The following is a 12,597-nucleotide window of genomic DNA, read 5'->3' as shown; positions in this document are numbered from 1 at the left end:
GCATGGGAGCAGGTGTGCGTCTCGTCAGGTCCGTAGTAAATCGCGGTGTGCAGTGGATCATCGGCTCCTCTTTCTTTCGGAGAAACGACCGGCTGCATTTCGACCAAGCTTTTGTCCTGCTGGTCCTGCTCTGGAAGACGCTTGCATAGTTGGAGGAATTCTGACCTACCGTTCCTCTGTCTGCACGGGTCGCTTTAGTAATTTAGTGTGTGACAGACAGTGTGTTCCTCGTCATTCGGCCGAGCTTTTTGCGAGGGTTCCGTTGAATGAATGTACCCAAACGCTCTTGTCGGCAGGCCGGATATGATGATGGAGGAATATATGCCACACGACAACGGATGTCAGATGTCTGTGTGTGTATGTGTGCACGGGCATCAGTAGTTAGTTACTCACTTTATCAGCAGTACGACATATATGTCTAATATTACAACTGTGCTACTACATGCATGAGCTACGTATCACATATGGAAGTCTAGACGTGCGACTCTGATTCGTTTGTGCTCAGTGATAAGACTCGTATGTACTCCCTCTGTCCCACAATATAAGACATTTTTACAAGCTGTTAAATGTCTTATATTATGAGACAGAGGGAGTATGTGCGAGCACCGATGGATCGATTGGGACAGAGAAAGAGACACGGGTTTCATTGATTTATGTGAGAAGTGGACGACGAGAACTACCACCTTTATTGCAGTGGTGGAGTTACGACGACGTGATTTCCTTCACTAGGAATCTTTTGTAGCATCATGGAGTCGCTCCTTCGGGCACATATATATACCGTTCATTTGTATATCTGTATAGGTACCACGAATGATTCTTCTAGCTGATCTAGCATGGCTACTAACTTGAAAGAATCTTCTTAACCGGGGAGAGATGGAGAACGGCAAACATGGCCGACATATACTCAGGACTGCCAAGAACAATGCAAAATATATACTCCCTCCGTAAAAAAAATATAAAAGCTAGTTCACGCAAAAGTGTCCTGCATCTTGGATTTTATTTTTGCTAAATGATACAGGTACTCTACAGAAGTGAATGGCGGCAATGCTGCTGGAGAAGTGATTGTCTGAACATGATGGCAAACCTATAACAACACGATGGCAAAACATTGAGGATGCAGGCAGACATTACTAGACGAAAATATTGAAGAAGAAACCAAGAGCAACGACCACACCTGTTGTTTGGAAGGTCACAATGACCACACCGGCATTCCTTCTGAAGGAAGATGAAATGTTGGTTATCCGGTCGTAGATGCCCACACCCCGAACCATCACTCGCCGCCAACAAAGGGGTGAAGGTCCAAAACTCTGAAACGACGCCTCAAAGGTCATTGCATGAACCAATAAAGCCGGTTCATAGGTTTTCACCAAGAGAAGTTGCTAGATATGGAGCCTATACCAGAACCGTAGTACGAGCCTCCAAGATGGTTAGTGACGGGTGTGAATGATTGGGCTGGAAAATAAGGGCTGCTCCATTCATCCCCTTCCTCCCTTACTGCCACCTCCCAACCCAAAATCCTCCATCACCCTTCTCCCGTCCCCTCGTCGCTGCTATAGCCTAGGGCCGTGAAATGCCTGAACTAGCCGATGAAGGCGACGGTGGGGAGGTGGCAGTCCCGTTAGATTTTGGTGTCGCGACGTGGTCTATGGACGGTGGTAACGGGAAGTGTGCATGGCTATGTAGCGACAACAGTGTCGTCCCGAGCTTGGCCGGTGGCCACTAGTGCTGTGGGCCATGCCATTATAGGAGATCGGTTGCGCATTGTTGGAAACAACCCCGTCTATAGGTTTGCAAGCGGCAGAGGTGGCCCGTCTTTGGCGGCCATCTGCATCCCTATGAGGCGGTTCTCCGCCTGGGTATGCCGATGGCGCCAGTGGCAGCCACTTCAGCTAGCTGGAACAACCAGCTTTTGGCGTGACAACGGCCAGACAACAGTCACCGACAGGATGGAGGATCTTGAACCTTTAGATGTGGCGGCAACAGCTATCCTCCTTGGTATGTTTGTTTTCCGATTCTTCCTCCATGAGCAAGGATGGCTAAGCAAGAGATGACACATCATGGTGGCATCTCATGCAGATCTGCCACCTACTGTGGCTCGTGAGGACAGTGGGGGACTGCTTGAACGTCCGGAATTGAGATATGGTGGTGTTGGTGACCTTATTGACACTACTCCTTCATCAATCAACGTCGCTTGTGTGAGAGCAACCTTCTTTCAGATCCTTTGGTGATGACCGATTCTTGTCAGGGTTCAACTGCGTGCTTGCGCGGGCATGGGCATCACTTGCGTGTCTCTCACGTCAAGACCACGAATGTGGCTAGTTGTTAGGATTACTTCAATTCGATGATGCTTCTTGAGTACTCGGTCACAATCTCCCTAGGTCAGACTCTAGTTGGTTATACCTGGAATGGTGATGTCTTTGCATTGTTACTTGTTTAAGGCATTGCTCGGAGTTGCTTGGACTTGATCTTTAGGGTGAAAACTCAGGATATGACCTTGAGTGGTTGAATCTAGCGACAATGACATTTGAGCATCGTTCCATCCTTGGAAGCGTTGCTGCTAGAGAAGCTTTCTTATTGCCCTTGTGTTGTCAACAGATGGTTGGTGCCAATGTGGTTGATGTAGTTCGTCGATCTTTGTTTTGATTGCCTTGGTTTTTCTTCTTGTTCCGCCTAGGCGTAGTTTCGGTCTTGTATGACTTTGCTTTTTGCAGGCATGATCCGTTACGTGCATGCATTGGTGTTGACTGTGTGCATCCTAATAATAGAGAGGTGGATGTATGCTCATTATGATTGTACCCACCCTTTATAAAGAAAATGAGTGACACCCGGCCCATAGGCACGTCGACAAATATTCATTTCAGGGTTTTCACCTAAGGTTGGCACCTCACCTTTTCAGCATTTCTTGTCACGAAATTTCATATACTCAAGTCTGTAAATCCCTATATTTTTCAATCATCAAAACTACACATGCATTTTTGCCGAATGCCTATGCTTTCCATTCCAACATTCTCTAGGATCCAGCAAATCAAAGGGGCCCTAAGATATTTGCCAAAGCAAGGACTGTGTAACCGCATGGTGCTTTCCAGTGCAGAAAAGATCATCCTAAAGTACTGCATAAAAATTAGGCCATTCATATCATCGCAAATCCTCTTATCCTTTTCTTTCGCGCACAAAAAATCCACTTTCTCACAGGTAATGTCATGCATGATTTGGCACAAAGGAGAGGTATTACCAAACATACCTTCATTTTCCAGATAGCACGCAACGTTTTTCAGGTAAGCCCAAGTTTTGTCTGTTTCAGTGCGCGCAGACGAGTGAATTAAAATGGTCGACAGTGATTACAGATCGTCTTAACAATTGCAGGCCCGCTCTTTTCGGTCGTTGCTTTCGCCCGGTTCCTCCACTTTTGATGAATTGCACTCATGCGCGGCCCCTTATTATAGCATGAAGACATGCATGACACGCCGCTTCATTCGTCTCCGGGAAACCAAGGGCGGGCTAGCTAAGTGCAGTCTGGATTTCTCTGACGGTGCTTTTACGATCCCCCGCGAAATGATCTTGGCCAACCCTTTCGCTTTATCTTACCCTAATGACGAATGAAATGCACAGCACTTATACGTCTTCTCGGCCCCATTGTGTCACTTCGGCTCGCCGAGAGATCAGCTGCCGCCGATTCGCCACCGGAGCTGCGCTACGCATGCGGGCAGCTGGTGGCGTGCTAGGCATACCGGTTTCTTGATGTGAACGTACACTTAACCGGATGATACTACCTAATTTCTCGTCACGGGGCACTTTTACGTGTCTGGTTAGATGACAATATGACATGACTTACCTCTCAGCTTAGGTTAGCTAGTGAGGTGAGGTGAGGTGAGGTGCTCTCACCTGAGACCAGCGTGACCGTGACGTTCCTATCATTTGCATTCACGGCGTTTGGGCCCGTCGCTCTCCGACCACGCACCACTAGCTACCACCACGCACCAGCACCACCCTGGCCTGGCTGCGTCCCCGCGCTTTCTCGATCCACCACCATGCGCTCACGAGCGGGCAACGACGACGACGACCGGAGCTGTGTATCAGCTGAAATGCTGAATGCGCGAGTTGTCACTTCAGGAGACGCAGCCGGCGGCCGGCCAGACGGCGGACGATCGGGAGAGGAGTAGCTAGTTTCGTCTACGGTGGCACTGTAGTGGTACGAGTACGAGAGCTGAGCCGTCGTGGTTTCAGCATAGCTCGCTGAAAAGCGGCAGACATGCATCCCTCTCAACTCCGATGGATTGCTAGAGCCTGGCCCTCCTATGGCCGGCCTTGGTCTTTGTGTTAGGGCTTCAGTGGCTGCCATGCGTTTCAGGTGGAGAGATCAGGGAGGCTTTCTCCGGATAAGTGGCGAGTGATCCATGTAGGTGTGCCATGGTAGGTCTGCTTGATTCTTTTCTTTTCTGTCCGGCGATAGACTGATGGGTGATAGCTTCCTCCTGTGCTTGGAATATGACGTGATTGTTGGTCGTGACTGAACATCTCAAGGATTCTGACGGTTAAAATAACACGTCAATGCATGCTCCAAAGTACACTTACAACTTGAGCAGCGCCCGATTTTTCCGCGCCACATATTCCAGGTTTCACTGTGCTCGCCACCCTGTAAAACCAATGAAGATAAGTCAAAAAAGTTGACCTCCTGGCACCAGGTTCCTTGGCCTGAAATCTCTTGTGAGAAATGGAGCCCAGTATATCAGCGATGTGAAGGTTAGGTCTGTTCCCTGCTTTTCTTTATCGTAGATAGCCTTTTACCTATTTATCACATCATGACAGTAACAGCACATATACACAGTTTAGTTTGTAGTACTACGTACTATACTACTAATATTTACCCAATATAATGATTAACATCATGATTGAGCTTGACAAAACATGCCACGAATATAAAACATGTTTTAACATTGAGCTTTGTGGGGTAGAGAAACAGTACATTTCATGATTTCCAGTATCCTGTAGGAGCATAAGCTCTACTGCCCTTTTGGAGAGCGTGTGACCTGGAATGCTGTTTTTTGTCCTGCACAAAACGTGATCCTTCAAGCCTGTAATGCTTTTTCAGTGTCAACTGTGCTGATTGTCCCTGGGCCATCAGATGCCGTGTACGTCTTTTCATGTCACACGCTGGTGGATCCATGTAAGACACGCAAGCACTAGAATCGCTGTCGGAAAAAAGAAGCATGAAGGTGGTAAAATACGGTGGAGCACACTAACTGCTGGGATAATATCATCCAGTGAGATGTGTACCGTGTTACTCTGTAGACACTGTTAGAATAAATCCGAGGCACTCCGTTGATCTACCGAGGACCCAGCAACCGCACGAGCACAACACCGAGATTTGTTAACGAGGTTCACCGATATGGCTATATCCCCGGGGCAATGACTACGGGCGCTCCTCCCTATGACACCGTCACAATACCGCACCCCGGCCGCCCCGGCGCCGGCACACGCCGCCGGCTCCCCCGCGTGCCCGTGCTATTATGTTGGCATAGATTACATCGTGTGTCTACCCCGCTATATATGAGAGGCCTAGAATACAAGTGTCCTATTATGACACAACTCCTATCCTGTCTACACACAGTACGACTCTAAGTCCAACTGTAACCTAACTTGTATAATAATATTCGACACAACTCTAACAAACTCCACCTTGGCGAATATTCTCCACCATCTTGAATTCGTCCGTGCATCGAACCTCCATGTACATTGGACTTGAGATACGCCATGAGCACCGCTGCTACTCCCAGACTCCATGTGACTCCACCTGCAACTGTAGTCCCTTCTTGCCTTCTTCACAATCAACACTCGAGCAAAATTAAGTTCCTCATTACTCTACCTTGTGCTTCCAACTTCCGGAGAATCCGTTCAACGCCATCACACACCGAGCACTGTCTGCATGAAAATGAACAATTCACATATTGGACGCCACATATAAGAGTTACCTGAACTCAACGTCACCACTCTTTCTTGACTGCTTGTCTGAAACTTGAAGGAATTTCACCGTCGCCCTGTGTCACCCTGAGTCAACTTCACAGTTGTCTCACCCCTTTTCCGGATAGTCTCTGGCATGTCCCACAGCTATAACACTCCGCCTCCTTCTGTATTTGTCATCTGCACTTTGCCATGTGCACTGAACACCACAGAATATACGGCCACTCTCTCAGCCTTTGATAATTTCAGACTTTTCGTCACTTTCTCAAATTCTCCATGGTCAACTCTTGTCCATCAACTAGCACCGATAGACCCAGTCACCAACTTGAATCCGGTACCCGTCAACACTGCTTCAGCACCCTTGCACACTTTGTCTGAACACATGTTTGACCACCAGTGCCTTGGTCTGTCGCTGTGTCCCGTGCTTACCGCACGCCTCGCCGCTATCACCGCGTCGAGCCTCTGCTGTCCTGGTCGAGTCTCCAGGGTCGCGAACCACACCACTCAACCCCCACTGCAGAGAACCACCGATCATCACCGACCAATGCCGAGTATCACATCTCCATTAGACCACTGGTACCCAGTCCAATCCATGTGTCTCTCGCTATCCCGCCGAATAGGCTTCGACTCTCTGTTAACTTACGTCGTAGCCCCTCCGTCAGCTCAGAGCATAGTCATCCATCAGACTCCAGCTCCACCTTCAACATGACTCCATGTAGCTGCGCTATGCTACCCCCGCGCTCCGTCGATTTCAAACTCTCATGTGTGCACTACCTTGAATCAACCCTGCGCCATAGTCTTGTCGAAGCCGCACAAGCCCTCAGGCCTGCACCACGTGTTTCCACGCCTCAGAAGTCGGCCACCATCAGCATCACGCTCCTATGTCATCGTCACTGAAATCACCGCCGTCTTCTGCTTTGACCGACATCCCCGTCGATCCGTCAGACAGTCCAGTCCGACCCAGCCGAAATAATCCGACTGCAACCATACTCCACCCTGCGTCGTGTCCACCCGCACATCTCCGTGCATTGCCCGACGCCCTGTGTCTGCATGATCCCTGCCACGACGCGCTCCAAACTTATGCTTCGAGCCTTATACGCACGTCGCCATCCTCTTTGAAACTTGTCCCAACCACATGGTGGCTCCACGCTCACTCGACAGCGACCGTACACAACCAGTGTGCGGATTTGGCCCTGCGTACATCTGCTCCAGGTCGCCTCATTGCCACAAAGCGATGCGCATGCATGCATGTAACCTCTGTACCTTCCTGTACAAATTAGAACTTTTCTTTGAGCAAAGCACACACCACGCTCATACACTCTTGCATTGCTTCATCAAATTACTCCCTGAAACCCTTATGATCGCGCTTTCCTTTCTGTTCTTGGGACTTGTTCCAATCCTTTTTTTTCACAAACAAATTCTCGTATCGGCTTCAAATCAGTCAACGCCACACCATGAACTCGTGTTTACTGTACAGCCATGCGAACCGATCCGCTCCTACCGCAGCCTGTCTGCACACGCCCGTGCCTGATCTGCACCAGGTCTTCACCTTGCACCAGAGCACCCCCGTGGCACCAGCCTGGAACTTCAACCGATCGGCCTCCACGCCACCATGGGCCTTAGCAGCCGCCTCACCCGACTGGGCCTTGCCACCCTCCTGGGCCGCACCAGGCCACCTTGCTTTGATACCACTTGTTAGAATAAATCCGAGGCACTCCGTTGATCTACCGAGGACCAAGCAACCGCACGAGCACAACACCGAGATTTGTTAACGAGGTTCACCGATATGGCTACATCCGCGGGGCATGACTACGGGCGCTCCTCCCCATGACACCGTCACAATACCGCACCCCGGCCGCCCGGGCACCGGCACACGCTGCCGGCCCCCCCGCGTGCCTGTGCTATTATGTTGGCATAGGTTACATCTACCCCGCTATATATGAGAGGTCTAGGATACAAGTGTCCTATTAGGACACAACTCCTACCCTGTCTACACACAGTACGACTCCAAGTCCAACTGTAACCTAACTTGTACAATAATATTCGACACAACTCTAACAGACGCAGTGAAACGGTCAAATGTACTCTCTTCATTTCATAAATCTAGTCTAACTAAAACTACGATAAAAATTATGAAACGGAGGTAGTAGTACTTAAGAAAAGTTGCTAAAATGTTAAAATTCAACCTAAATGATAAATGTCACACATAAACTCCGATCCAGGCGTTTTTTAAACTAAAGTTGCCGTCCAAAAGAAAAACAAATCCAAAAAAACTAAAACTTGGCATCCGAAAAGAAAGTTGTCATACTTGTCTGACACTAAAGTTGTCATCCTCGCGTCAGTAAAGTTGTCATAAAAAAATTAGAGTTGCCATGTGTTCGTGCTACACGTGTAGCATTTATCAATGTCCAAAATCAATGTCCATCTGAGAAAACTATGATGGTTTTTTGTGACTAATATTTCTAGTGATATGTTCTGCCTAACTTTTTCTTGAGAACCAAATAATTTCATTTTCGTTGTTCAAGCCAGCCAATTTTTTGTTAGGATAACATACTGTCTCCGTTCAAGATTATGTTGCGTTTTAGATAGACTATATAAGCATACCAAGGAGGGCTTCAGGAGCCTCCTATGTGTCGCTTATTGTACACATTGTCGAGCAGTTGCACATGCGCCCTGACTATACCGACCCACTTCGGGCTATAGCGAGAGTACGAGTGATTTTTTCTCCTGTTTCATTGTTTTGCTAGTGTTTTCTCCCATTTTGCAAGTTTTAAATTGGGTTTTACTTTAGCTTTAAAAAAGAATACTTACCTATTAAAAAATGAATGTTTTTAAAGAAAAATAAACAATATTTTTCAATGTGTAAAATTTTCAATTATTTCAGAACATTTTAAACAAATATGTTGAAAAATTTATGAATTCTAATTTTTAAATGGATTCTTTATATTTTTTTATTTTTATAAAACATTATAGACATAGTTTAGAACTTCTTAATGCTTTTTTAGAAATACCTTCAGCATTTTCTAAAATTTGAGAACATTAATTGAAAGAAAAAATTGGAAAGAAACATAAAAGGAAAATGGGAAATTTACACGATTGTGCACTTTGCTCTACAATACGTGATAAAAATAGAAATAAAAAAGGGTTTAAACAAATTACTCACTATTTTTATATATCCATTTTAAATTACATGAAAAAATGTCCATGAATTTTGCCATAGTGTTAACTTCTTTGTAAACGTTCCATATAACTATAAAGTGTTCCTTAAACTTTTTCAATTGTTCATGTAGTTTATGAAATTGTTCATGCATTTATAAAATATGTATGTATAGTTTTTAAAATATGATAAACATTATATAAATAGACGCTCTAACATTTTTAATATGCGATGGACATTCTCTAATACTTGATGACCATTTTTTACATGATGGAAATTTGCCAATACGTTTTGAGCATTTAAAATACCCAATAAACGTTTTTAAGACACCATAAACATGCTTTAAGAATCACATACATTTATTAATTCATGAGGAAGATTTTATTGATTATAATTTTTTAAAAAAAATCAATGAATATTTTTGTACATCATAAAATTTAATACATGATGAACATTTTCCAATACACTATCAAAGTTTATAATTCATGGCAAATCATTGAAATACACAAAAAGAAATTTAGATATGCACGATGAAAAAACAAATTAGGAGGAAAGAAAAGAAAACGGAAACACGAAAATAGAACCAAAAAAAATGAAAAAAAAAGAAAACCTAAAAAGGAAATGAAATGAAGTAGAAATTAAAAAATGTAAAAAGAACTGAAAAAAGAAGCAAAACTAGAAATGGCTAAAAAAGAGACAAGAACCAAACCACAAACCCTAAAAAACTGGCCGAAACAATCAACCGGTGCTAGGCATAGCCCAGGAAGAACCACACTGCAGGCGATCGCATACTGCATCTCTTAACAAGAAAAATTTAGTAGATGCAGAAAAAATTAGTTCACCTCAAAAGAAAAAACAAGAAAAATTTAGTTGTTGCAACAAAGAGCTATCGCCAGGTTGGGTCAGCTCACTACACTCCTTGTTGCATGTCATTCCCACGCTCCGTTATGCTCACCATTTTTCATCCATATGTACTCTATATTCAAAACTTTGAAATGTTTTATACTTTGAAATGGAGGGAGTCGTATATAAATTTCTATATTCCAAATAATACAAATTGGGACGCAAATATAAATGCATGTCAAAATGGCTGAAAATATGAATAGGTCAAAATAAATAAGTAAAAAGAATATGGGAAAGAAGGATATTTTTTTAGGCAAAAAATAAGAACATACCATAAAAAAAAGAAATCTTATTTGGGCCAGCCCAACTGCCCCAATTCTCTGTGTGACATTAATGCACACACGACCATTCAAAATTGGGACCTCCTATTTTGTACTCCCTCCGTTCCTAAATATTTGTCTTTCTAGACATTTCAAATAGACTACAACATACGGATGTATATAGACATATTTTAAAATATAGATTCACTCATTTTGCTTTGTATGTAGTCACTTGTTGAAATGTTTAGAAAGACAAATATTTAGGAACGGAGGGAGTATCATATAGACGCGTGACACACGCAACCAGCGGACAACTGGGCAGGTCTAGAAACGCACGTGCCTAGCCACAAGTTCCAACGAACCTTGGTGACCCGAGAATATTCAGAACTATGAACAACGACAGATTTGAATGTTATTTGAAATTTCGAATTTTTCTAAAACAAAATATTTTTTGAAACACAAACATTTTTTTTGAAAACATAAACAATCATTAAAAAACTAGAACACATTTTGACATTTTAGGTTTAAAATGAGAAACAAAATTGACATTCTGGAAAGTTTTTGAAAATTTGAGCAAATTTTGAAAACACAAACATATTTCAAAACTCCAAACTTTGAAAACTTGAACAAATTTTGAAATTGCAAAACATTGTTAACTTGCGCACAATCTTTAAAAGATGAAGAAAATTTTGAAACACGGAACTTTTTTTAGAACATGAACAAATTTCAAAATTCGGATTAGTTTCAAACACAAATAGTTTTCGATTTAAAAAATTCATATATTTGTGTAAATTCAACAAATTTTTAATATATTGAATATTTTTGGAGACTTCGGATTTAATGATAAAAAATAGAAAAAAAATAAAAAGAGAGAGGAAAGAAACAGTAAACACAAGAAGAAACAGAAAAATGAATCATGAACCTCCTAGAAGGTTACCAAATTGTTAAAAATGGGCCGGCCTATGTGTTGGGGGCCGAATGAGTGGAGATGCTTTAACTTATGATACTATGCATTATGAAGATAGTATCATATACTAGTATCATGCATGCACATGATACTCCCTATTACAACCAGCCTAAGGCGTGTGCACCGACCGTAGTTAATCAGCCGGCCTATAATCCTTGAAACTGTTCCCAGTTTTGGGAAGCTTGTAGCAGCTTATGTCAGGTTTTCTCTTCACCTTTTCCTTTTTTGTTATTTTTCATGAATTTCAGAGACAACAAGTTTTTCCATATCCAAAATCTTTTTTTAAAATTTGTGAACTCAAATCCATGAACACTATGTGAAACTCATTTTTTCAAATACGTGAACTTCATTCAAATTCATTAAATTTTTATAAATCCATCAACCTTATGAATTTCATGAACATTTTTCAAATTGTTTTTTTATTCATTAACTTTATCAAATTTGTAATATTTTTTGAATCCATGAACATTTTTAAAATTCTCAAACATTTTCCAAAATTTATTTATTTTAGATTGGAGAACTATTTGCAACTTCCAGTTTTATATAATCGATGAACATTTTTTGAAATTTGTGATTTCTTTTTGAAAAATAAAATTTTTGTGATGTATAGAATATCGAAAGACCTTTCTTTTTCTTCTAAACTAGCAAGTGTTGGTGTTTCCTGTAGTGTGAGGGAGTCTGGCGAGTGGGCGAGCGCTAATTTGGGCATCGGCCCACCAAGTTTTTCGTGCGAGTATTGGACCTCTCACCTTCTTTTTCTAGTATTAGTCATAGAAGTTACTTCCTCTGTTTTTATTTACTCCGTATATTAGTTTTGGTCAAAGTCAAGCTTTACACACTTTGACAATGTTTATAGACAAAAATATTAACATATACAATAACAAATCAATACCACTAGATTCGTTGTTGAATGTACTTCCACATCATATGGATTTGTTATGCTAAACATTTATATTCATTTCTATAAATTTGGTCAAACTATACAAAGTTTGACTTCAGTCAACTCTAATATGCAGAGTAAATGAAAATGGAGAAAGTACTTTGTATTTTCTTATAGCTTAGATTCAAATCAGTGTATCAACAATTGTTATGAGTGTGAATAAAAATTCAGATCTCTACTTATAATGTCTCAGTTGGTAGTCTCGCCTCACTTCGGTTAATCCTTCCCCACCGGTTTTTATCCCGCCAACACATTTAAACCGTATTTATCCACGATCTATTTAAACCGATTTTATCTGCCAATAAGATCAATTTTCGGTAGTATTTGATAACTTTTATGGAAAGAAATAAATCATGATCAATTTTAATCAATTTCTGAACACTAAATCTCTACCAACGATCAAAGGCATCTC

Source organism: Triticum aestivum, chromosome 6B (genome assembly GCF_018294505.1).
Source record: "Triticum aestivum cultivar Chinese Spring chromosome 6B, IWGSC CS RefSeq v2.1, whole genome shotgun sequence".
NCBI lineage: Eukaryota > Viridiplantae > Streptophyta > Magnoliopsida > Poales > Poaceae > Triticum > Triticum aestivum.
Note: the sequence above shows the minus strand (reverse complement) of the source record.